This window comes from Equus przewalskii, chromosome 18 (assembly GCF_037783145.1).
Source record: "Equus przewalskii isolate Varuska chromosome 18, EquPr2, whole genome shotgun sequence".
In the NCBI taxonomy this organism is placed as follows: Eukaryota; Metazoa; Chordata; class Mammalia; order Perissodactyla; family Equidae; genus Equus; species Equus przewalskii.
The window spans coordinates 18,829,505-18,852,975 of record NC_091848.1 but is presented as its reverse complement, the minus strand read 5'-3'; the positions used below and the strand labels follow the sequence as shown (position 1 = coordinate 18,852,975).

Below are 23,471 nucleotides of genomic sequence, written 5' to 3'. Positions count from 1 at the left end.
GACAGAAACGAATTCATGAGTACTCCAAGAATTCTAATCTGAGAGAGACCAGCCAGGAAGGCCGTGATAGACAATTTAATCTGGGGAAAATGACTTTACTCCAAGGAGATTGAAAACACCATTCTCAGTTCTTCTTTTAGCAGTTTCATTAAGTGGCTTTTCTTCTCACAACCCATTTATAAAGGAAATATCTGTTACCCATGTCAGTATTATTTGCATAAACGTGGAACCTAGTTCTTCTAGAGATATATATATAGTGTGTGTGTGTACACACACACATGTACATTTATATACAAAAATATATGTATGAATATATATCTGTCAACAGCCCCCGTGGATCATGACTGCCACGGCAGAGGGACTCTGAGGTATGGCTTTGCGGTGACCTTGGACCCGAGGATTGCATTTAGCTCTGCCAGGATGGAGCGAGGCAGGTGAAAACAGAGAGCATTCGAGTTTTATAGAACTGAGGAAGCAAAGTTGCTATCTTTTCCCTAATGTAAGATGCACCTTTAGTACAATTGTGCCATCCAGCAAGGCCTGCAGAAACCCTGGGGCTCGTCCTCTGGCAGAGGGAGTAAACCTTGCAAAAGGGAGGCTCCCCCATGGACAGAGACCCTGCTCTCAGAATCTTCACAGAAATGCACACGCCGTGCTTTCTTCAGTCCCACCCGATGGGTGAAGGCGGCTGCCCACTGACTAAGGAAAAATGGCCTCGAATTCAGAACAGGACAGTCACTTCGTTTTTGAGTATTCCATATCAAGTATTCTTTCCGCCCAGACAACAGACAAACCCTACTTCAAATATTAAAAAATTCTCAGTGAGGGGCCTGGCTTTTCTTCTTCTTTCAGCCGCTCTACACACACACACACACACACACACACACACGCATGCACAGCCAGTGGGACCACACATATCGTAAGAAACAAGACTTTTATTCCAAGAAGAGCAGGCTGACCTTTCATAGTTCCTTAGAAAAACACCCCAGCATAAATGCTCAGGCTCTCATCTCTCCAGAATGGGACTCCATGGTCAAAGGCAATGCAGAGTTACACCCAGCTTCCCTCTCCCGCTGGGTCCAGGAGAAGGGAAGATGGGCAGAGTTCTTTCAGGAGGGGTTGGCACTGTGCCCGCTTGGCACAGAAAGGGACCAGCCACCTCTCTGCCCACATCCTCTATTTTCAGAGACAGCCTGGTTCCAGTTCTCTGCTGGCAGCTGTGGCCTGGCCCGGAGCAGACAGGAAAGGGGCCTCCTGCACTGTGGGCGTGTTTGGGGTGGGAAGTGCACTACTAGAATCCATGGCACAGAGTCATGTAAAGGGAATACCCCCGTCCTTTGTCTTCCTGGCCCAGGTCACATCACCCTTTGAAATGACATGGTGGAGCCACAGCCCAGTGGGTAGGGCACAAGATAGTACCCTTGGATCTAGGGAACAAAGGAAGGAACCCTATACCATCTCCCTCTTAGGTCAATCAGTTCAAATCTCAGTTCTGCTACTTTCCAGCTCTGTGACCCAAGGCAAGTCACTGAACCTCTCTGTTCTTCAATTTCCTCAGCTACAAATTGGGATCATAACTGTCCCTACCTCATAGGGTACTTGAGGATTAAAAGAAGCCAATTTTCAAAGGGCTAAGGAAAAGTGCCAGGAACCCAGTAAATGCTGTATAAGTGTTAGGAATGATCATTAGACACCTATCCCATCTGATTTCCCATTGACCTGCTCTTGAACTTGGAGAGAAGAACAGAGGAGAATCAGGCTACTGCATTCATGTTCCCACTCTCAGGCCCTGGCTTCCCCCGGCTGAGTGGGTCTGGCACTGCCTCCGGATCCCACCCCCACCTGTCCCTGTGTTCCTCTGGGCTGACTGCAAGCAGGGTTGTTGCTGACTCAGCTGCAAGGCACGGATGTCCTCATTACCCCGAAATAACCTAATTAAGCGTCTATAAAAGGAGGCCCTGGTGCTGAGGGAGAACCTGGTCCACTCACTGAGTACAGGAGTTTAGGTTCTGGAAACGCTGTTTTGAATGAAATGCTGGGCCTTATTTATTATTAACAACATGAGGGAGAAAATGGAACCGTCGAGACTTGGTTGGTCGTTTTGAGTTCCTATTGCCCATACTAAATAAAGCAGCCACTCCCTAGGGAGATAAGCCAATTATCTGCAACCTGCTTGCTGTGCGCCACGATTGCAGGGCATCTTACCGGGGGTGCCAGAGGTTTCTAGATCTGAAACTGCAATGAAATAAGTATTCTTATAACTAAGATTAAAGATTTCAGTCTAGAGGAGAATGTGTGAGGCTGTTTCTACCCTGTGTATATTTTCCAAACCAAAAATCAAAACCTAGTATGTCACAGAAGATTTCAGTACGGCTTCTGGGTCTACCCTTAGGCTATCTGTAAGGTAACAGTTTGAATGCCAAAATATTGGCCTTTGGGGACTATGAGGAAAAATAGGACAGAATATTTGACTAACCTGAAAAATTCAGGCACTCACCATTTTTGTTCATTTGGCAGGGAAGTAAAAGGCAGCAAAGAGGGAAATATTTTCAAAATGGAAATCCATCTATAAGGGTTACCCTTTTCCTTATCTTAATCCAAACAGCAAAGAGAAACTAGAATTGGACCCTGAGTCTCCATGGTGACTTCCAGAGCACCAGTAGGCATGGATAGAATTGCCAAAGAGAGTCACAGCTCCCTAATTTAACCCCTCGTCTGTCCCTTCTAAAGGACAACCATCCATATGCCTGACTGTATTCTCCTTTTCATCCAGGTCATCCAGAAAGACAGAGCATCCCTTTGAGCACTGGGATCTTGCCAGTGAGCTCCTGGGTTAGAAACAAGAATTGAAGGGAGGACACTGCCTTGAGCCCAACGCAGCTTTGCCTAGAGAGTCATCACAGCAGGTGGTCCAGGAGTCAGACTCTTGGATTCCAATCTTAGCATCCCCGCCGAGAAGCTGGGTAGCTTCTCTGAGCCTCAGTTTTAGCATCAGAAAAATGGAAATAATAACCTGCACCTGTCTGTCTGGAATAACTGTGGTGAGGTAAGCAAAGAACCTGGTTCATGCTAAGAATAAGATGAATGCTAACTGTTGTTACCGGAAAAGAAAAAAAGGAGGTAGAAACTATCAGCATGTCGGCATCAACTATAAGCAATTAGCATCTTCGTTGTAAAATTATGCTTATTAGTGTTGAACTCTGCCTTGTCATTTTTTTGCTCTTTAGCAACATAGACTTTGAAGTTTTTTCATTTCTAAAATAGGGGGCCTGAACAAGATATACCCAAAATCCATTTCTCTTCGAACCTTTTATTATTCTATAAATTCTTCAAGTATGAAACTCCATGTTCCATTTTTAGCAATTAATGAAAACAGTTTCTGAGAAGAGGAAGTTAAGAGGAAACCGGTCTCTAAGACCAAAGGTTGTTTATTCCAACAGCAGGCAGGCCCTTTTCGTAATTTTGTGAGCCACAAAATAGGAAATAGTTTCTATTCTCTGTGTTATTTGCAAATAGGAGATGATCATGATTAAAAAGAAGCCAATGAGGGCAGGAGGAAGATTCCAGAAGGCACAAGATATGGGGCAGAATCTGGAAGCAGATGGTGTGTGGTACAGCTGAGGGTAAGGAAACAGAGAGGTGAGATTGTTTTCAAATATTTAAAGCGTCCAGGTGGAGTCTAGGTATTTTCTCGTCTTCACACACTGCATCCTGTCAGTAACTGTGGTAGCTTTTCATCTTCTGCAGCCCAGCTTTTTCTCACCTCCTTTCACACATCCTGTGCTTTTCATACATATCATGTTCGAATTACCGTGTGTACCATCCACCACCACGCAGCACAGTGCAGGAAAAAGTAAGCTAGTTAATGATTACCATTTACGATCCTATAGAAGCTGCTTCTCCACACAGTCAATAAGCAGGCTGAGTCTGGTTTTTCTTTGTGCAATAGGTTTTGTTATCCCTAAGTTTGTATCTTTAAAAAAAAAAAAACGAAAGTTCTGATATATTCCACTCAACCATTTGGCAGATCCCTTTAATTTCAAAATGAAAAGAAAAAGCATTCATTGAAGAAAGCACTGTAATAATGTGAATATTGGGAGATTCTTAGCTATCCTATATCTATGGGATAACTGTCTCAAAACTGAAAACAAGAATTAATTCAATCTGTCAGCAAAGACCTATTGGGAGCCTACCATTCAAGCCATTTTATCAGCCGCTACGGAGGGTATGAAAGATTGTTCCTGTTCTTCAAAGAATTTACAATCTAGCTGGAGATGAAAAATTAAAATTGAAATAATGCTTTTTTAGTTGTTAATAACATAGTGTAAAACGATACGAGGACAGTGTATCAAAACATGTTTCCTTGTCAATTGATGGTACGTGATGATAAGAGTTCAGAGGAAGCAGCCATTGTGCCATGTGGTGGGCTGCCAAGACTTGCCGGCAGACATGGCATTTGCCCTGCGCCTGATAAGGCATGGATGGTAGACTCTGGACCGGCTGGGAGGAGGAGGCCAGGTTTCCAAGGGAAGCAAGAGTAGGGAGAACCAGGGAAATATCAGAGGTAGCTACTTGCAAGGCATGTTCAGAAGCTATGACTGACTAGAGTTGACATTTCTGGGAGAGGAGCAGGAGACGGTGATGAAAAGAGTTTAAGACAATTTAAAGAGAACTGAGTCCACCATATCACTCTAATTACATTCTTTCAGCCAAGAAAAAAATATTTTTCAAGGTCCTTTTATATACAAGGCATGTTGGTGGTGGGGGGAGGCAAAGGAACAGAAAGGAAAGATCTAATTCAAGCGCAGGAGCTAGACATAAAAACAGGAAATGTTAACAATGCAAAATATACTAAACAAAACCAAAAAAAATAAAGGAAGGTGAATTTGCAAATAATTACTCCATCTGTAGAGGAAACCAATTATTTTGTCTGCTAAATATTCTTTTCCTTTCTTCTGAGAATAAAAGATCCTTCCTTTATTTCTGAGTATAGTTCCTCCCAGCCCCCTAACTAGTTCTGTGGTGGCCACAGGAGCCCCAGTTTCTCCCATCACCCCACCCCCCTGGCCATAATCAATTGGGAAGGAATGAGTCTTAGCAGCGTGTAAGTCCCTGGTCCCAGTTTCTTCCAGGAACCAATTACATCCTTGCTTGGTTTTTCAATCTTTTTATCAATAATATGAGCATTCTGCTAATCAATTCCTCCTTTGATAAAGCTAATTTAAATTGGATGCCTGTCACTTGCAATTTAAAGAGTCTTATTAACCACCTAAGTGATTAAAACCTGCCTTGTATTATAATTGTTTACATTCTTTCTTTCAAACTTCTGGATGTTTCTCACTCATCTTTGTGTTACCTAAAGTGCCTAAGTCTGTGATTTGTGCTAAGCAGACAGAATTAGGTAACTAATACTAGTTGCGGTAACAGATAAACTCCCAACTCATAGTTGCTTGACACCTTACAGGTTTATTTCTTGCTTGAGTAATGGGTGTTCTTAGAGGGGAGGTGGCTATCCTCCAGGTGATATTTCCAGGACTGGCTCTTCTCAGCTTACAGCTCCATCTCCATGGCAGTTGTTTCCTGCGCTAGATCCTTTATAGGCAGGAGCAGAAAGCATGAAGAGGCCTCCTATTTCTTAACCACCTGGGCCTAGAAGTGGCTACATCTCTTCTGCTCTCATTCTCCCAGGAGAAGCCACTACATAGTCGTGAAGACCGGGAAACGCAATTCCTAGCTGGGCAACCAGCTCCTGGCAGCAGCTCTACCCTATGGAAAGGAGGCTGTAATCTCTGGTAAAAAACTAACCATCTATCTCTACAACAAAAACTACAAGACTTTGCTGAAACAAATCAAAAAAGACACAAATAAATGGAAAGACATCCTGTGTTCATGAATTTGAAGAATTAATATTGTTCCAATGTCCACACTACCCAAAGCCATCTACAGGTTCTACGCAATCCCCAACAAAATACCAAAGGCATTCTTCACAGCAATAGGGAAAATAATCCTAAAATTTGTGTGGAACCGCAAAAGACTCTGAATAGCTGAAGCAATCCTGAGAAAAAAGAACAAAGCCAGAGGTATCACACATCCTGATTTCAAAACATCCTACAAAAGCCACAGTGATAAAAACGGTATGGTACTGGCACAAAAATAGATACTTTGACCAATGGAATAGAATAGAGACCCCAGAATTAAATCCTAGCATCTGTGGTCAACTAATATTTGACCACAGAGCCAAGAACACCCCATGGGGAAAGGATAGTCTCTTCAACAAATGATGCTGAGAAAACTGGAGAAACACATGCAAAACAATGAAATTGAGCCCCTATCTCACACCTTTCACAAAAATTATCTCACAATGGATCAAAGACTTAAATGTAAGACCTGATACCATAAAACTTCTAGAAGAAAACATAGGAAAGAAGCTCTTTGACATTAGCCTTGGCAATGATTTTTTGGATATGATGCCAAAAGCACAAATAAAAGCGAAAATTAACAAATGAACTACATCAAGCTCAAAACCTTCTGCACAACAAAAGAAACAATTGACAAGATGAAAAGACAACCTACAGAGGAGAAAATTCTTGCAAACCATGTATCAGATAAGGAGTTAATATCCAAAATATATAAATAACTCATACAACTTAATAACAAAAAAATAACTCAATTAAAAAATGAGCAAAAGGGGGCTGGCCCACTGGCATAGTGGTTATGTTTGGTGCACTCTGCTTCGATGGCCCAGGTTAGCAGGTTTGGGTCCCAGGTGCAGACCTACACTACACACCAAGCCATGCTGTGGTGGTGACCCACATACAAAATAGAGGAAAGATTGGCACAGATGTTAGCTCAGGGCCACTCTTCCTCAGGAAAAAAAGAAAAAAGAATGGGCAAAAGAGCAAAATAACATTTTTCCAAAGAGAACATCAAAATGGCCAACAGGCACATGAAAGGATACTCAACATCACTAATCACCAGGGAAACGCAAATCCAAACCATAATGAACTATCACCTCACACCTGATAGAATGGCTGTCATCCAGAAGACAAGAGGCAACAGGTGCTGGAAAGGATGTGGTGAAAAGGAAAGCCTTATACACTGTTAGCGGGAATGTAAATTGGTCCAACCAGTTTGGAAAGCAATATGAAGGTTCCTCAAAAAATTAAAAATAGATCTACCATATGATCCAACAATCCCACTTCTGGTTATATACCCAAAGGAAATGAAAACAGGATTTTGAAGACAGATCTGTACTCCCATGTTCATTGCAGCATTATTCACAATAGCCAAGATATGGACACAATTTAAATGCCCATCAATGGATGAATGAATAAAAAAGATGTGACATATTTACACAACAGAATATTATTCAGCCATGAGAAAGGAGGATATCCTGCCATTTGTGATAACATGGATGCTAAGTGAGATCAGTCAGACAGAGAAAGTTAAGTACTGTATGCTATTACTTGCATACGGAATCTAAAAAAGTCAAACTCATAAAAACCAGGGTAAAATGGTAGTTACCAGGGGTTGGGAGGTGGGGAGATAATATTGATGTTGTTTAAGGGTACAAACTTACAATGAGTAGTAAATAAGCCGTAGAGATTTAATGTACAGTATCATGAATATAGACAACAATATGGTATTACAATCATCAAACTTGCTAAGAGACGAAAACTTAATTATCCCAGCCACTAAAAAGAAAGAATAGCTATGTAATGGTGCTAGATATCACTACTACAGCAATCATATTACAATATATGTGTATCAAATTAACACTTGTGCACCTTAAATTCATACAGTATTATATGTCTAACTAGTCAATAAAAAAATGAAAGAAAAACTAGCCATCCATTTCTTCCACAAAGACTTTCAAGAAACGCTGGTTGAATTTACCTTACTACAAGAAAGAAATAGAGAGGAGAGAAGGAGGGGGGAAGAGAGAGGAGAGAAGAGAAGGGAGGAGAGAAGAAAAGAGACTGTTTAGAGTAAAGCGAAGAAAAAAATTCACCGTGAGTTAGAGATGGGGAAAGATTGCTTCTCAAGACCAAGGATTAAGCATTTTTCTTTCATTTTGTTAAGTATACAAAGCCCACTGGAAAGCTTCATAGATCAAAATAAAAATGTAGAGGAACTCCGCTGACTACCTTAGTGAAATGGCAATACCTCCAACATACATTGTTTAAAATCCTTCCAAATTATTAACCTTGGGCTCTAAACTGCATAAGTCAAAGCTCATGTCTCCAGCTGCTTTCTTTGTCAAAGTTCTCTTCACACAGGAATCAGTCGCCACATAAAAGCACTGAGCAACCTGTCAAAGAACTTTCCTTAATGGCTGGAATTTCAAGGATGCAGATGTCTTCTTAAAATGGTATTTCTTCTACTGAATGGAATCTCATCTCCTTTCTCTGTAAGGAAGTGAGGAAAAATGTGCAACCCTTGGAACAAACAGGAAACATTTCAAAACCTTTCTGGAGAGTTTCCAAATATTTTTAATTTAATTTTTTCTCTCAAAACACTCTAAGCACAAACCCTTATGGCATGAAAGTTGGGTTCTGCTCAAAAAGTGGGGTTGTGGAGCAGACCTCCCTGCTGGGGGGGGGGGGGGGCGGGGAACAGAACAGAGGAGATAGGAACTTCCTAAGATAAGACCAGACTCCAGTCACGGAGGGCCCTGGGAACGCCCCCAGAGGATCCGTCCAAGTTCTCACGCCCTAAGGGAAACTTCTGAAGGATAGGGCCATGTTTCATTGGCTTTTTTGTTTCTAGTGCTTAGCTCAGTACCTGATACCTAGCAAGTATTCAGGAAATATTTGGTGAATGAATAAATGAATGGAGCTGGGACTTAATTATTGTAGCTTGAGTGCAAGGTGAGCATTTGGCCTCCGTAACAAAGAAAAAATCTCTAGAACTAGGGCACAAGATTGGAGTGAGACAAGAGGCATTAGATACTAAGTTTCTTTAAATGCTTTCAGGAGTGAAGACGAGTCACCAAGCAGAGGTCAAAAGGATTTAGTAAACTAGGTGGGATGTTGAGTCAGAAAGCCAAGGAAGTTATTACTTTTAAATTACGGTACAACCTAATTGGGAAAGGTCACTAGTAGTAAAAGATCTGATTTCTTTCTTCATGGCGTATTTATGTTACTCCACAAAGCAGACCCAGCCTTGAGCGAAACTGTAAGGTAGACCTCACCCGGCATCTCCCCTTTCGTCTCCTCCTGGAGTCGGCAAGTGCACCTCCATGTGTCCAATGGCTTCACACCTCTCCGCTCGTCCACCCCTTACATCCCAGGCCTTTCTAGGATAGCACTTCTTGCTTCAGACTTTCCCATCCTAAATATCCCCGTCTTGTATCTCAGTCACTCATCCTCTGCTCTTGGCTGTTAATTGCCTATTTGTTAATCTGCTCATGTGTTCAGAGAGGGCAATAATGGTAAATTCAGGTAAAACATAGTCTTGTTTATTGGGGCCTTCTGGAGACAAGGCCTTTACCCGATGGAGTATCTCTAATCATGAAAATTGTCAAGTGAAGTAAGGCCACTGGGGACGAGCTCATAGGGCAGGCTGAACTTTCACTGCCCTTTAAAATCACACCAGGAGAAGCAGCCACTCTCACTGTCAGATCCAGAGACGTGGCTATCAAACCCTTCTAAAACAGCAACTGTGCTGGTGACTCAACACCGCAAGACCTCTCATGGCAAACCCCCAGCCGCGGGCCTGTCAGAAAGATAACGGTGGCATTCGTTGATATTTTTTCAAAAGGTTGCCTGAGTCATTTCCCTTTAGACCCTCTGACTCCTTTATTTCTGGTTATCTCAAATGCTTCTTATAAATTAATAGTCAAAAATGCACAACACTGGTCTGTGATGTCCCTTCTATACGTCTTTGAAAAACATTCACCTAGATAGGGTAAAAGACAAAGTTGAACTTCCCCAGGATTGTAAGTGTGACCAAGCCATACCGGTCTCCGCAGTTACTCACGGCCAAAGGAGGGGACACAACACCCCAATCCTGTCAACAGTTTGAAGGTAGTTATGTCAAAAAGCACCACAAATTACCAAGAGCCAAGTTAATGAAAGCTAAGTATTGGCGACGATTATGTAGGCCCACAAATTTTACTCATTTCTCCTTTCCTGTTGTAACTACTGCTACTTTAAACCTTTTCAGAAACAATACAGAGTATAAGTGAAGTCACAGAAATATATATACACGGATCCATAGATATACACATACATACATTCACACAGCTGTAAAGTCATTATTCCTAGAAACACTCCCAAAGGAAGCTGTCTTTTAAACGTCTTCTCTTCAAAATAACAAAGTAGGGTATAGTCTTTGTTGCAAATGATAACAGTCTCACGTATTCGGCAGACAGCTCTATAGAAACTCAGCCAAATACATTTTCCCTCTTGAATTGAACGACGATTACAACAAAATATATTCTAGCACTGATAAGGGACATACTTACCAAACTCTTCAAACACTTTAGAGAGGAAGATAAACGAGGTAACCCTAGAGCCTGAAGGCCACAGCTAATTGACATATTGAGGGGTTCACCTTAAGGTAGCTGATTAAATGTGCTTACTTATCTGCTACCCCATGAAACCCATAAATGAGCCTTACAAACAGAGGACATGGAAACAGGCATCTGATGGGCTGTATTTATGAAGCCGACGCAGGGAGACCAGTGCAAAGGATAAGAGATGGCAGAGAGGAAATCAGAGAGAAATCGAGCAGACAGACCCAGTCTTTTATGAGTACTGACCCCTGAGGATGTCAGTCTGTGACCCCACAGGATACAGATAACAGAATGATGGTGCTGAGTCATAAAGAAAAGGTTGGGTCACATCTGACAGACTGCTTATTAAGACTGGGAGATAAATAACGCATCCTGGATAATTACCCATTGAAAATGGTTTTCAGAAAGTTTTGATACATAAAATGTATCTTTAAAAATCTAAACACTGAAATTGCTTTATTCGTCAATGTTAACCAACCTGTGAAGTGTTGTGTGTCAGCCAACCAAGTTCAAGAATTGAAAATAATAGAGGGAGAAATGGTTAAATGGCTACTTTATTATATTTTAACATACTTTGGTTACTTTAAGGTAGAGTATTTTTAATTTCAGAGGAATTGTTTTAACAAACAATAATTAAGTGTGTTTTCAAATTAATATATTAAAAGTTGAAGACTCATGCTTCTAAAATGCTTCAAAGTGTTTATTTCAGTCTTTTATTCAAACAGACCGGGCCCCGTTCTTGGTTCAGGGGATACACTGGTGAAGTTTTCATTTATCCAAACAACATCCCCCAGCCCCAATACAGTTTTGCTTTTGCTAAGGGTCTATGTGAAAAAGCCTTTGCTTATCATCCAAACTCTTAGATTCTAAATCAACTGTGTTTATATAAAGTCACAATCGTGCCAAGCAGAGTCCTAGCCTCAAGAAATATCCAGATCAACCCAAACCCACCCATGATCACCAGGGCTCAGAGCCCAGCTGTGAGGAAACAGGTCACATAGTCGCTACAAACAAGTCACTAGAATGAGTGCTATGTTAGAGCCATAAACACAATGCTTGTTTTCAGAGCATTGACAAAAGGAGTGAGCAGGGCTTAGCGTGTGTGTACGCATGCGCATATATGGATGGATGGATGGACGGAGATGGATAGATACATATCTACATACATACACAGATACATAGATATGTTTTGACTCCACTGGCAGTGAAATAATATTGATGCTCTCCTTCATGAAAACAACACATGGCATAGTAATTTAGGATTATAGCATCTACCATCAGGCAAATGTGGACTGGAAACCAGGTTCTGCCACTTATTAGCTGTGCTACCTTAAAGAGGTTACTTGACCTCTCTGAGCTTCCGTTTTCACCTATAAAATAAAAGTAATTGTAGTACCTAATTTAGAGTTGTTAAAGTCCTTCATAGAGGAGATTCAAAAATCAATTATCACTTTTTTTTCTTTGTTTGGGGTATCTAAATGCCCTTTAAAATAGTCTCTTCTTTCATTTTAAAATTTGGTCGAAGATGTTATGTTCACGAACGTAAACAAGGAAAGGGGTTGAGCCTTTCAAACAAAACACACAGGTATTGCCTGCCCTAGAGAAGACCAGCAAACAGCCAGGCAGGGGTGAGAGCACCAGCTTTTCTGGAAGCTCTCCTGAGTGCCCAGATATTTTTAGATTATTTTTTAAATGGAAAACAGAGACACACACCAAAAGGCATAGAACAAACACCCAAAAATATTTTGCTTCAATTTCACATGGGTTATTTTTACGGATCTGTCTTGCTGTGTGGATTTCATTGAGATGAAACGACTCGGTGATGTGGCTTCCATGGAAACCTGTTTCTCTGTGATTGGCGGAGCTGTATCCAGGCACTTCAACAATACCGAGAACGTCCAAGTACTGTTAATATTTAACAGACGGCCGTCAAACCTACCAACCCCATGGCATTTGTTATGCAACTCACTATTAATAAAGAGCTTCAGATCCATCCTAACATTTTCTCACCCTCTAAATATCCTTGTGAGGTTTTTTTTCCTTGTTAAAACCTGACAGGCAGAGGAATGGAGTGGGGAAGGGGGAAGGGAGGACCGGAACTGGAGGAAGGGGCATAAAACCTTGAAGGTGTGATAAGATAAAACCTTATCGTACCTGTAATTGCAATGGCCTCCGTCTCATTTGTTTTATTCCAAGATAGAACTGGTTTAAAAAGAGAAAAGTGATTTGCCCAAAAGGAATATTTCTGCCATTTTACATTTAATCATGATTAAGAAAGAAAGTATCATGTCACCTAAGATAATTTAGATAACCAGGAGCATATGGCATGACTAACCAAGCAAGATGGGGTAAATGATACAAATTCAATGGCCCAAAGGAGACAATGGGTATTTACCAATGTCTGTGGGAACCTGAGGGTTTTTTTTAAGCTTGTAGGATTTGAAACTCCCAGTGTGCTTTGAATTAAACAAGCATTCATGAAAAAAAGAAGTTCCAATTTGCGAAAGAGTTCAATTTCTAGGTAACCATTTTTTCTGCAAGCCCTATACCACCTGCGTACTTTAGAACTCTCCTCGTGTATTTAAAGTTTTATTTACACCATATCATGAGCAAATCCACCACTTGATAGGGGGCAACAGGACTGAAAAGCAGCCAGGGGTTTTTGATGTTTGCATATATAATCATCCCACTTAGAGAATTCTTATTTGAATGTCTTATTTGAGATTGAGTTGCTCAGCTGCCGGTGGAGGATACAATTTGAAACCCTGAACATATGTGTTTAGGTTAAAAACCTTAAAAATGGTAAGGGGAAAATTACTGTACTTTGAGCTTAAATATAAATGACTTTATAGAGATGTGCTGATTTTCTGTGTAAATCCAATGAAAATCACATTAGAAAGCGCTACTGGAAAATTCCTGGACTATATCTAAAGCTGAATTTGCTGATAGCCCAGAAAGCTAGCTGTCTGTGTGCCTCCCGTAAATCTTTAAACTGACATAAAGTAGAATAATCAGGTAAGTTTAAAAATGTATATAGAGTAGTATCTCAGCTATGGCAAATTAACATAAATTTATAAAAGACTAAAAAATCATATATCAAAATGTAATTCTGTCTCATGTCTCTGGGGCCTTATAGTTGATTTTTGTGGGTTCCCTTTTTTTCTTTTAATTTATCACTTACTCTCTCCACATTTTTCACACAAAGTATGCGTTTTTTAACAAGGAAAATTATTTTTTTAAAGACTATCAGCACTCTTTTAATCTTTCTTTGTAAGGACAATTAAACCTTAAATATACAAAGTGCCTGACACACTTTAAAGTATTGCGCCTCCTTTATCTCATTCCAGGCACACAATAGCCTGTTATAGAGAGTGGAGTCTCTCTCACGGATAAGGCAAACGGAGGCCAGAGTCAACTTTGCAGGATGACAGAGGACACAGAGTCAGAGCTGGGAGAACATATCCTGTGTCCTGGGGGCCCCGTCTTCCAAGACTTCGATTATACACGAGATATATTACCCTGATGGTTTTCACATCTTTTAAAACTAAGTTATAAATCCATTTTCATGTCAATTTATTTTTTTATCATTCTAGGGGTTTTTTTGGTCTTGATTTTTTGTATTCCATTCCTGCATGTAACACAGGGCCAATAATCAAGCAAATGCTTAATCAACAGTGGTTAATTAGCTTACAACAATCCTTGCCTCTTATTTTTTTAAACTCATTTATCTATGCAGTAAACATATGTACTAAAGAACCAAGAGATAGCACTTCAATCAATTTTTCCTTTAAACTATTATCCAAAGTTTGGAACTCTGGGTTTTAAAAAATATAGACTTTCCTAGCCATCTGTGAAGTTTTAGGGAAAAGGATATAAGAAAAGAATAAGGGCTGGCCCCATGGCCAAGCGCTTGGGTTCGCACGCGCCGCTTCGACGGTCCCGGGGTTTCACTGGTTTGGACCCTGGGCGTGGACACGGCACCGCTCATCAGGCCATGCTGAGGCAGCGTCCCACACAGCACAACCAGAGGGACCTACAGCTGGAATATGCAACTATGTACTGGGGAGTTTTGGGGATGTAGGGACCTGGAAATGGCCACCCCAAGATATGTCTCTTTGGCATCAGGATTATTTGAGGCTGATTGCTTTTGATAAACTGGGACAGGGAAGGAGGAGTGGAACTTGCCCTTTGTTAAGATACATTTACACTTGTAAGGTAAATCTCTATCTGTAAAAGGTGCCTCCCTCTCTGTACCAGGAAGAAGAAAGGAGATGACCTTCTTTCTAGAAACTCTTAATCAATACCAAAGGCAAGGACTTAAATCTGCATTTTATTGTGCTTGTCTGGTAACCTCCTGTAACTGACTTCCCTCCCCTGCCCCAACTTTGGCATTTCTTTAAGGATTAAGCGTCTTTCCTTAGGCTAGCAACTGATTGCTGCACTCACCTGTGACCGCCCAGCTCCAGACAATCAACTTGCCTCCTGCTACACGGAGATAGCAGACCACTACCCGCTGTGTCCATCAAGCACTGTGCCGACAGGGCAATCTTGTGACTATTGTGGGAGGGACTTTTCAATCACATGTGAAACACCATGTTTGGGGGTATATAACCACTATGTGAACCCCACTTCTTCGGCGCCGCCCTTTCTTCCTTCGGGAAGAAAGGCCCCGGGCCGTGGTTCCTCATAAAGCTTTGTTTAATTTTCTCTTGCTATTCTGTCTCATGTGAATTTAATTCGTTCTCTGGCCAGACGAACCCCCATTTGGGAACAGGAAATGTCTTCCTCTCCTACAGGGAGAAGAAGAAAAAAAAAAAGAAGATTGGCAATAGATGTTAGCTCAGGTGCCAATCTTTAAAAAAAGCAATCTTTATAAAGAGCAATGCCGAGAAAGGGTCAAGGGGCACTGCATCAGTGGCAGCTCTGCAGGCCCACTGGGAGGTGGAGAGAGTGACAGAGGAGGACAGCTACTTCCCAATCCAGCCACCTTCCTGGTCGAGCCCCAGAGTGAGATCAGCAGTCAAGACAAATGAGCTCCAAGGGACAGTCCCAAGATGCATGATCGAGAAGGGGGAAAATGAAGAGAGAACACCCCAAGATGCCAGGATGGAAGAGCAGTTACCTAAAGTTTCAAAGCTCCTTTCCTGGGTTGCTCATTTGTTGTAAGGGATCTGTATCAGTAGAGACACTGCAAACAAACATACAGGAGTAAATTAGAAAAAGGTGTCACTTCCTCCCAGTAGACAGAATCTTGTACCAAAGCATGCAGCTTGGTGAGTGGACTGGGGGTTGGGTTACATCCCCCATTTGTTCCCGGACCAGGGACTCTCCTGCAGTAAGCAACCTGCACAATTGTGTGCCACAGCCCTGTTCATGAACTGGAAACATCACCAAGTTGGGTCTGCCTCCAACTGAAAGGTATTTTTGACTCCTTGCCAACAGAGTATCCTTTGGTTGATAGATACACATAGGCACACATCTGATACATAACAGAGACAATGAGATGATTTCTAGAGTCCAGAGATAAAGGAAATATTTCCCCAGTTAAAAGGAAAATGGATACCCATCTCATGGATTATTGTAATGATTGAATGAGGTATATATGTCAAGCACAGAGCACAACACCTAGCATGAATCATTCAGCAAAATGTTGGTTCTCTGCCATTTTCCCCTACTAATACTGAAAGTATTTAGATAAAGCTGCTGTTACAGTGGTAATATTTTTTAATCCAACTCTTTCTTGCCATAAATCCCAAAGCCTTCATATTTCCCTACATAGAAACAAATTTTATTCTCTCCCCCACCTCCCTTCTCTGCACCAAGTACGTTTTAGAGCGGCAGGCAGCATGCCATAGACATTGAACCCATCTGGAAGAACGGCAAAATAGTTTTGTATGAAATGTTACTGTAAAACTCAAAGCCAGCTCTGACTTTACATTTTATAATGAAACTAAAATTTGGCCCACGTTTGCAAAAATTTTGCCAGCGTTTGCTCTGGGCCTGTGATTGTCATTAAACCATGGATTTGAACCTATCTCAAAGGCAAAAGATCCTAGATCTGCTGAGAGCCGGGCAGAAGTCAAGCGTATCTCCCAAATTCTTTGAACACCGACCCTGAAAAACATGAGAAGTTGATGCACGAGACAGTGCAGGAAAAATGTGCAGAGTCATGTCTTTCAATGAACTTGGGTCACAGTCCTTCCTGTCGTTCTTCTGTCTCTTCCAGATGAACTCCAGAGACAGAGGAGCTGCTTCTGGATCTTTACCATGGCTTGTGGGGCAGCCATGAGTTTCTCCTTCCCTATAGCTTTTTAGTTAAAAAATTGTCAATGTGTCGAGCATCCACCCGCCATATCTTGACCAAATTAAAAGGCAGTGAGAAGGCAGTCACGCTCTGTTAGTATTCCCAGTCTTGGCATTGATTACCAAGCTGGTGTGGAGTGACAGTGTTTTCAAAACACACTTCGTCCCCTCTCTAAGGCAGCTGCCATCCTCTCAGAACTTCAGAACCCTGGAATCTCTCAAGTGGACAAAGACCCCCAAGGTGTTCATATTTTAACAAAATATCACGGAGCCAGATTTTGCTGACCTGGTATAGCCTTAGCCAGGGGCAGTTTCTAGAAGATGAAACTCAAGGCAATGCTCTAACATGTGATATTTTAATAAATAAAAGTTTGTACAGATCAGAGAATTTCTATCATTGGGGCAAGTTTGAAAATAATGGGGGACTTTATAGGTACATAGGTCAGATACTAGAAGTAAGCAACTCAATCAAAATGAAAATGGGTACAAAACAAAAGAGATTACACATCTTAAAGCTAGGGAAATAAAAATAGGTTCTTTCAAGGTTAACAACAAGGTGGGGGAGAGGAAAGATAACAGAAAACAAGTTAAGAGTGTGCGTTCTCTTTGGGTTCCTCCCAGTTGTAACAACTCCACAGTTAAGTGGACCAGGTGAGACTAGATCCTGTAGGGTGCTGAGCTGGACAGAAACAGGGCCCTGGCTCTGCCTCCACCCTTTGACTCTTCACCAACATCCCACGCTCCCTGCATCTCATTGACTTTTTAGTACTCATAAAGGACACAAGTGCCTCTTTACAAACAACTCCAAATCCTCAAATCTTACCTTCACTCACAACCATCAGTAAATTAGTGGCCACTATCATGATGCTATTAAAAAAAAAACCTTGGGAGCTGGCTGGTGGTGTAGCAGTTAAGTTTGCACATTCTGCTTCAGCAGCCCAGCGTTTGCCCGTTCAGATCCTGGATGCGGACCTATGTACTGCTTGTCAAGCCATGCTGTGGCAGGTGTCCCACATATAAAGTAGAGGAAGATGGGCACAGATGTTAGCTCAAGGCCAGTATTCCTCAGCAAAAAGAGGAGGATAGGCAGCAGATGTTTCATCAGGGCTAATCTTCCTCAAAAAACAAAAAACCTTGGACCCGGCCGCATGGCCAAGTGGTTAAAGTCCCACGTGCCCAGGTTCATGGGTTCAGATCCCAGGCACGGACCTGCTCCACTCACTAGCCATGCTGTGGAGGTATCCCACATACAAAATAGAGGAAGTCTGGCACAGATGTTAGCTCAGGGCTAATCTTCCTCAGCAAATAAAAAAGAAAACCTCAAAAATAAATATATGAATAATCTTAACCAAATTTCATTGTTTGTATTGGACTTATCTCCTCTGCCATACTCCTAAAGCATGAAATCCAGCTCACTGCTTTCTAATTCACAGATCCTAGACCAGCACCTTAAATAAAGGAAATATGTCAACATTTATTCATCTATATACACTATATCCATATATTTTCCTAAGTTTAAAATTGTTACTTAGTTAAGAACAAAAGGATAGCCATTTGAAATGCAGAAGAGAATAGTTGCAGCATCATTCTGCTTTTCCCTGAGTGTATCTCTACATTCATTCACTCCACAACAACAGGCATGAGCTACTTGGCTAGATTTCCCAAGACACCAGAGCAAAGACAACATGATGTCTGCCCATCACAGTCCAGTTAGGGGGACAACAAAGTGAGCAAATTATAAAATAATGTTATAATGAGTAGTTTTGCCCCTAAAATGGTTCAGAAAGAGAGTGATGGTGGAATTCCATATCAGGAATTATCAATCAGCCTCCTCCTCAAGGTCCAGGGAACTTTGGGTTCCCAAGAGGGGAGATAAAATCCCAGAGATGAGGCTAAACATGAAAGTAGGCTTCATGACTCAGGGATTCTGTCTATCAGGTGAAATACTGATTCCCATGCACACGGCAGGTGCTCCATATTTGCTGCACAAAGGAAACTTGGGCCGGGACAGACAACTTTTGAGCTCTAAGCTCTTTGATTGGCTATGGAAGCATAAATGTGGAGGACACCTACTTTTTTTGAGAAACCATCCTGCTTCCCAGTTGCCTTCTCAGGGCAAAGGTAGCCCTCCCAAGAGGCAGGTAGGCCCAAAGAAATCTCATTGTGCCATCTGAGTTCCAAGAGAGACAGTCCACTAAAATATAAGCTAGGAGGATATAACACTGTTTGGATTATCGCTGCACTATTCCCAGGACCTAGACGACGTCTGACACAGAGTAAGCCCTGAAGAAAAGTTTGTTGAATGAATAAATAAATAATGAATCAAGAAAAGACCTAAAGCAATGATTCTAAAGAAGATACACCAAACAAACCAGAGGGTACGCAAAGTGAAGAGAGCCTTCTGTCTTCTCGCATCATATTGAAATGTACACCACCATCACCCTAAAAAAGGACCCTAGTCCAATAGTCCTTGGCCTTGACCCTTCTCCTTGGCGTGAAAGAGAAGACAAAGCAGAGCTCTCCCTAGAGATGGGAGTGTGTGCAATAAATTTGTTCTGAAAGTATGCTCAAAGTATTGCTGGGAATTCAGTAGAGAACAGGAGAACACACTTACTTCATTCAGCCTTAAGGTTAAAGAAGGCTTCTTGGAAGTGGGGCCATTTGAGCCATTTACATTCCATGAAAACCACAAAGCCTGACCCTCGGACGAACTTTGCACTTGGACTTAAAGAGGAAGGCAATGAGAATGATAACTTCATGTTTTCCTCCATGAGAAAAAGAACGAAGGAAAAGACAAACAGCAACAACAATCTCACAGACATCAAAGACTATTTCCTGGCAACATAACCCTTAACTTATTTATGCTGGGTAGCTTCTTCAACAGTTTAAGAGTAAAAAAAAAAATTAAGAAGAAATCAAATATGGCAGAGAACACAGAATGAGAATTTACACCTGTAGGTTCATCGTGAAAGAACGAGAGATACTTTTCCCACCTCCATCTCAAGGGAGAGCAAGAATTTCAAGGATTTGTGACCAGCATGCCACTCCAAGTTGGAAGAGAGTTTTCAGAAGTTTAGGCTCCCAAAGGAACCAGCTGGATTATTCAAGAGGGGAAAAGCTCAGACGTTTCTAGAAGACATGACTCTATCCCAGTGGACCTTGATGCTGCATCCCACGTAGGACTGCTAATGAGGTGATATGGAGCCTGGGTCTAAATCCTGGGCCCTGTGGCCCAGGAAGGATCAAAGATCCCTGTGGCCGAGTTGGACATGAAGAGTGTGGCACCCAATCCACCAGCTTTTCAGTGAGCCCCATCAGCAGCAAGACCAGAGGGCCATTGTTAGATTTTCTGGAAGGTACAAGACCCTCAGTTTCCTAGAATGACCAAAGGAAGTTGCAAGGCAAAAATGGATGAGATTAAATTTCCATCAACCTTGCAGGAGAGAGGAGGGAACAGCCAGATTTATTTGAAGATGAAGAAATAAAACAAACACTTCCTGCTCCCAGAGCTGAGGAGCAAATTCGTATTTATTTTCTAAGTTGGACCAAAGTTCAAAAATAAAACCTTTTAAAAAGTAAAACCAAGCCCCTAGATCTTTCTAAATGAACAGCAGAAATCCACATGCTGCAGGGTACCCATATCTACCTCAACCACAGCAAGTGAACTGGAAAACCAGCCAAGCTTGATACATTCATCCAATTTCTAACCTTCCCGGAGCTTGAAGAACGTCTGTCTCAAGTAGTTGTAGTTACTAGCCTGAGATGACCCAAGGACTTCCTCCTTCTAACAGCTATTCAAAAAGAGGGAGAAAGAATTCACTCACTCAAATTCTTTCCTTGACTAATCATCCATTTCACTAAATAAGTAACAACAGAATGGCTAATGTTTACACGGCACTAATGTTACATATCAGTGTTAAAACTCATGTTTTCTTTTGTATTTTTTCCACAGAATATATTAACAATGTCTGAGGGAAGCAAGAATTTAGTAGGGCGTTTCAGTTTTCTAGATAGCAGGCATTCACGGGTTCCTCAGTGGTCCATACAAGGCAGAATTTCTCGCTTGTTGTGTTTGAGAGAAAAAAAGCATTTTTGAATCAAACCAGAGGGGAAACTGTGAAATGAATTCCTATGACACACGAGCAAGCAAGCACATCTAAGTAGGTTTTGTTATGCCTTAGCATTCAAGGGGTGGGGAAAAAAATAAAAAGTATCCAATTGTTACATCAAGACTTCTCAGCTCCCTGTCCTGTAGTCAATTTGCCAAATGCCTTTTTTCTTCTCTAATCCCATTTCTCAATATCTCATAACTCAAACCTGATTGATCACTTGGTCACATCAGCCTGAACTCATTAGGCCAATTAAATTAGAACGTATGCAGTAGAGAATCAGGCTTGCCTAGTTTTGACAGTGCCATCCACAACTGGGCTTCAAAACGTTCCACGACACAGTCTCATTCCAAGCGCTGTGATCGTGCATGGGTGGTTTGATTCTTATTAAAGGGGAACACATGGCCACTCAGAAGGACTTCTCAGAAGGCTATGGAGGAAAAAAAGGTAGTAAAAACCAGAGCAATTTGACAAAAATAGGATGCATTGCGACCCAAACTCTGAGACAGTTCACACATATGGTGCCAAATTTTAAACATGAAGAAATGAATGCTGTCTTGACAGCTGGGTCCTGTTAGGACAGCGACCCCCGGAGAGCCCTTCTTTCCTGGTGAATGTCTAGAGAGGAGCATCGCTCTGAGGAAGGCTCCTATGGATTCACTGGCAAGGTTGTGCACGATTCTGCCAGGCATCCACCGAGGGCAGGACACAGGGCTAAGATCCTGCCATGTCCTCGAGGCACAGGGTGCCCTGGTGACGGGTTGAATCAACCTGCAGGAAGTGGGGGGGGCGGGGGTGCTTTCCCTAACTGGTGCAAAGAGGGGGCACATTGATGCCATTTGTCCGGAAGGGGTACATTTCCTTACCTGCAAAGAGGCACCATATACGCTAACAGTTTGGAGCTGGGTAATAAATGGGTTGGATCATGATTTATAGTCCAGAAACCTAACAACACTGAGACTAGAAGAACTCTCACTTTGAGGAGGTCTCTTGAATTCACTTCAGCCCTTAAAGGGTCTCTGCCCCACCCATCTGCAGCCCTGGAATATTGCAGCTCTTAGGAAAAGCCCAGCAGAGATTTGATGCCAGCGCTCGGTTTCCTTCAGGATAGGGTAAGAGTGTAGAGAAGAGAGGGGAGGGGCTGACACGTTTTGTGTCTAAACTTTAGCACATTTGGGGGCAGGGACTATGTCTTACTATCATATTCCTAGGACCATGCACTCAATAAATCCATGCAGAAGGCATGCGTTTAAATCCATTTTATTCTTTCATCTTGCTCGTGTTTTCAGTAAAAGAGAGATGGTCAAAATCTATCCTTACTTTTTATACCCACAAAATTCAATCCTATGTTAACTTGGCAAATAAGGCAGCTTTATGAACATTTTTCAAAATCTGTTCAAGGATCATGGGACCTTAGAGTGAAGAGTGCCTTAGTCCAACCTGCTTAGTTGCAAACGAGGCAACAGGGGTCTAGAGAGTTGAAGTGACTTGTGGTGGGTTACACGACCAGATGGAGGCAAAGCCAGACAGACCAGAGCTCAGGACATCAGACCCCAAGCCCAGAGTCTTTCTCAGATGCTTCTGTGACTAAGAGAGCAGGTGCATGTACCTCTAACGTAAGGTTGTCCCCTATCTTAGGCATCAAGTATCTCACGCGCTGAGAAGGGCTTACACCACGCCTGTGGCCCCTTTGCAGCCACCATTCCCATTCTCCTAGTGCTGCCTCTGACATTGCCCAAGCAGCTGTATATTCTTGTACTCCACATACACCACTAGACTCATAAATGGGAATTAGACATCAGCCCATAACATGTACATATACGGGCCCCCCAAAAACTACCAACTACGAGCCTGTCATTTTTAATCCTTTGCAAATTGAGCCATGGAATAAAAAATAAATAAATGATTACTGCAAGACCATAGAGCAGGGGAATGTGTCATATACCATCCTTGAACATTGGAAGGGCTAGGCCAGAGCAGCAATAAACCCGGAAGCCCCCACAGAGTCACAGAACAGTGGTCTGGCTTTGTAAACATCACACATCAGACACACACAGGATAAGGCAGTCAGGATGAGACAAGAGTAACCTGGAAGAAGTGCTTACTCATCATCTAATTACTGTCTTGGAGAAAGCATTCCAGTGGCTGCTACTAAACAGAATGGAAATCGTTCCCAAGGATCACTGGATTCAAGTCAACCAGCGGAACAGCATGAGAAAGGGTATTTGGTCTGGAGAACAATTACAGATTTTTTAAGCTCCATTTCTAATAACTGGAATGGCACATGTTGCTGATAATTCAATAGAAAAGAATACGTGAAGGTCATTATAATAACTGGAGCAGTTTAGACAAATAATAACAAACCATTCCTTCCTCAGGCACAAGAAGCCGACTGCTTGAATGTGGTGGGAAAGCAAAAATTCAGAACCTCAATCACAAGGTGCCACACAGGCATTTCTGGCTCAGGACGAACTTGAAAAATAGAATAAAGAAAAATCTACAATGAGCACAGATTTATGAGCTCAAAATGTCCATTTACC

The 23,471-nt window shown here is 41.9% G+C and overlaps 1 long non-coding RNA gene across 2 annotated transcripts in view; it reads right to left on the bottom strand.

Moving 5' to 3' along the window:
* Window positions 1–11,203: 11,203 nt before the first annotated feature.
* LOC139076994 (uncharacterized) overlaps window positions 11,204–23,471 on the bottom strand; it is a 29,206-nt gene continuing 16,938 nt past the window's right edge. For both annotated transcript variants that reach the window (XR_011529097.1, XR_011529096.1), the window contains 2 exons: window positions 15,642–15,707; window positions 11,204–15,309 (listed from right to left, as the gene is read on the bottom strand). This is a non-coding gene — a long non-coding RNA (uncharacterized lncRNA). The remainder of the gene's footprint in view (window positions 15,310–15,641; window positions 15,708–23,471) is intronic.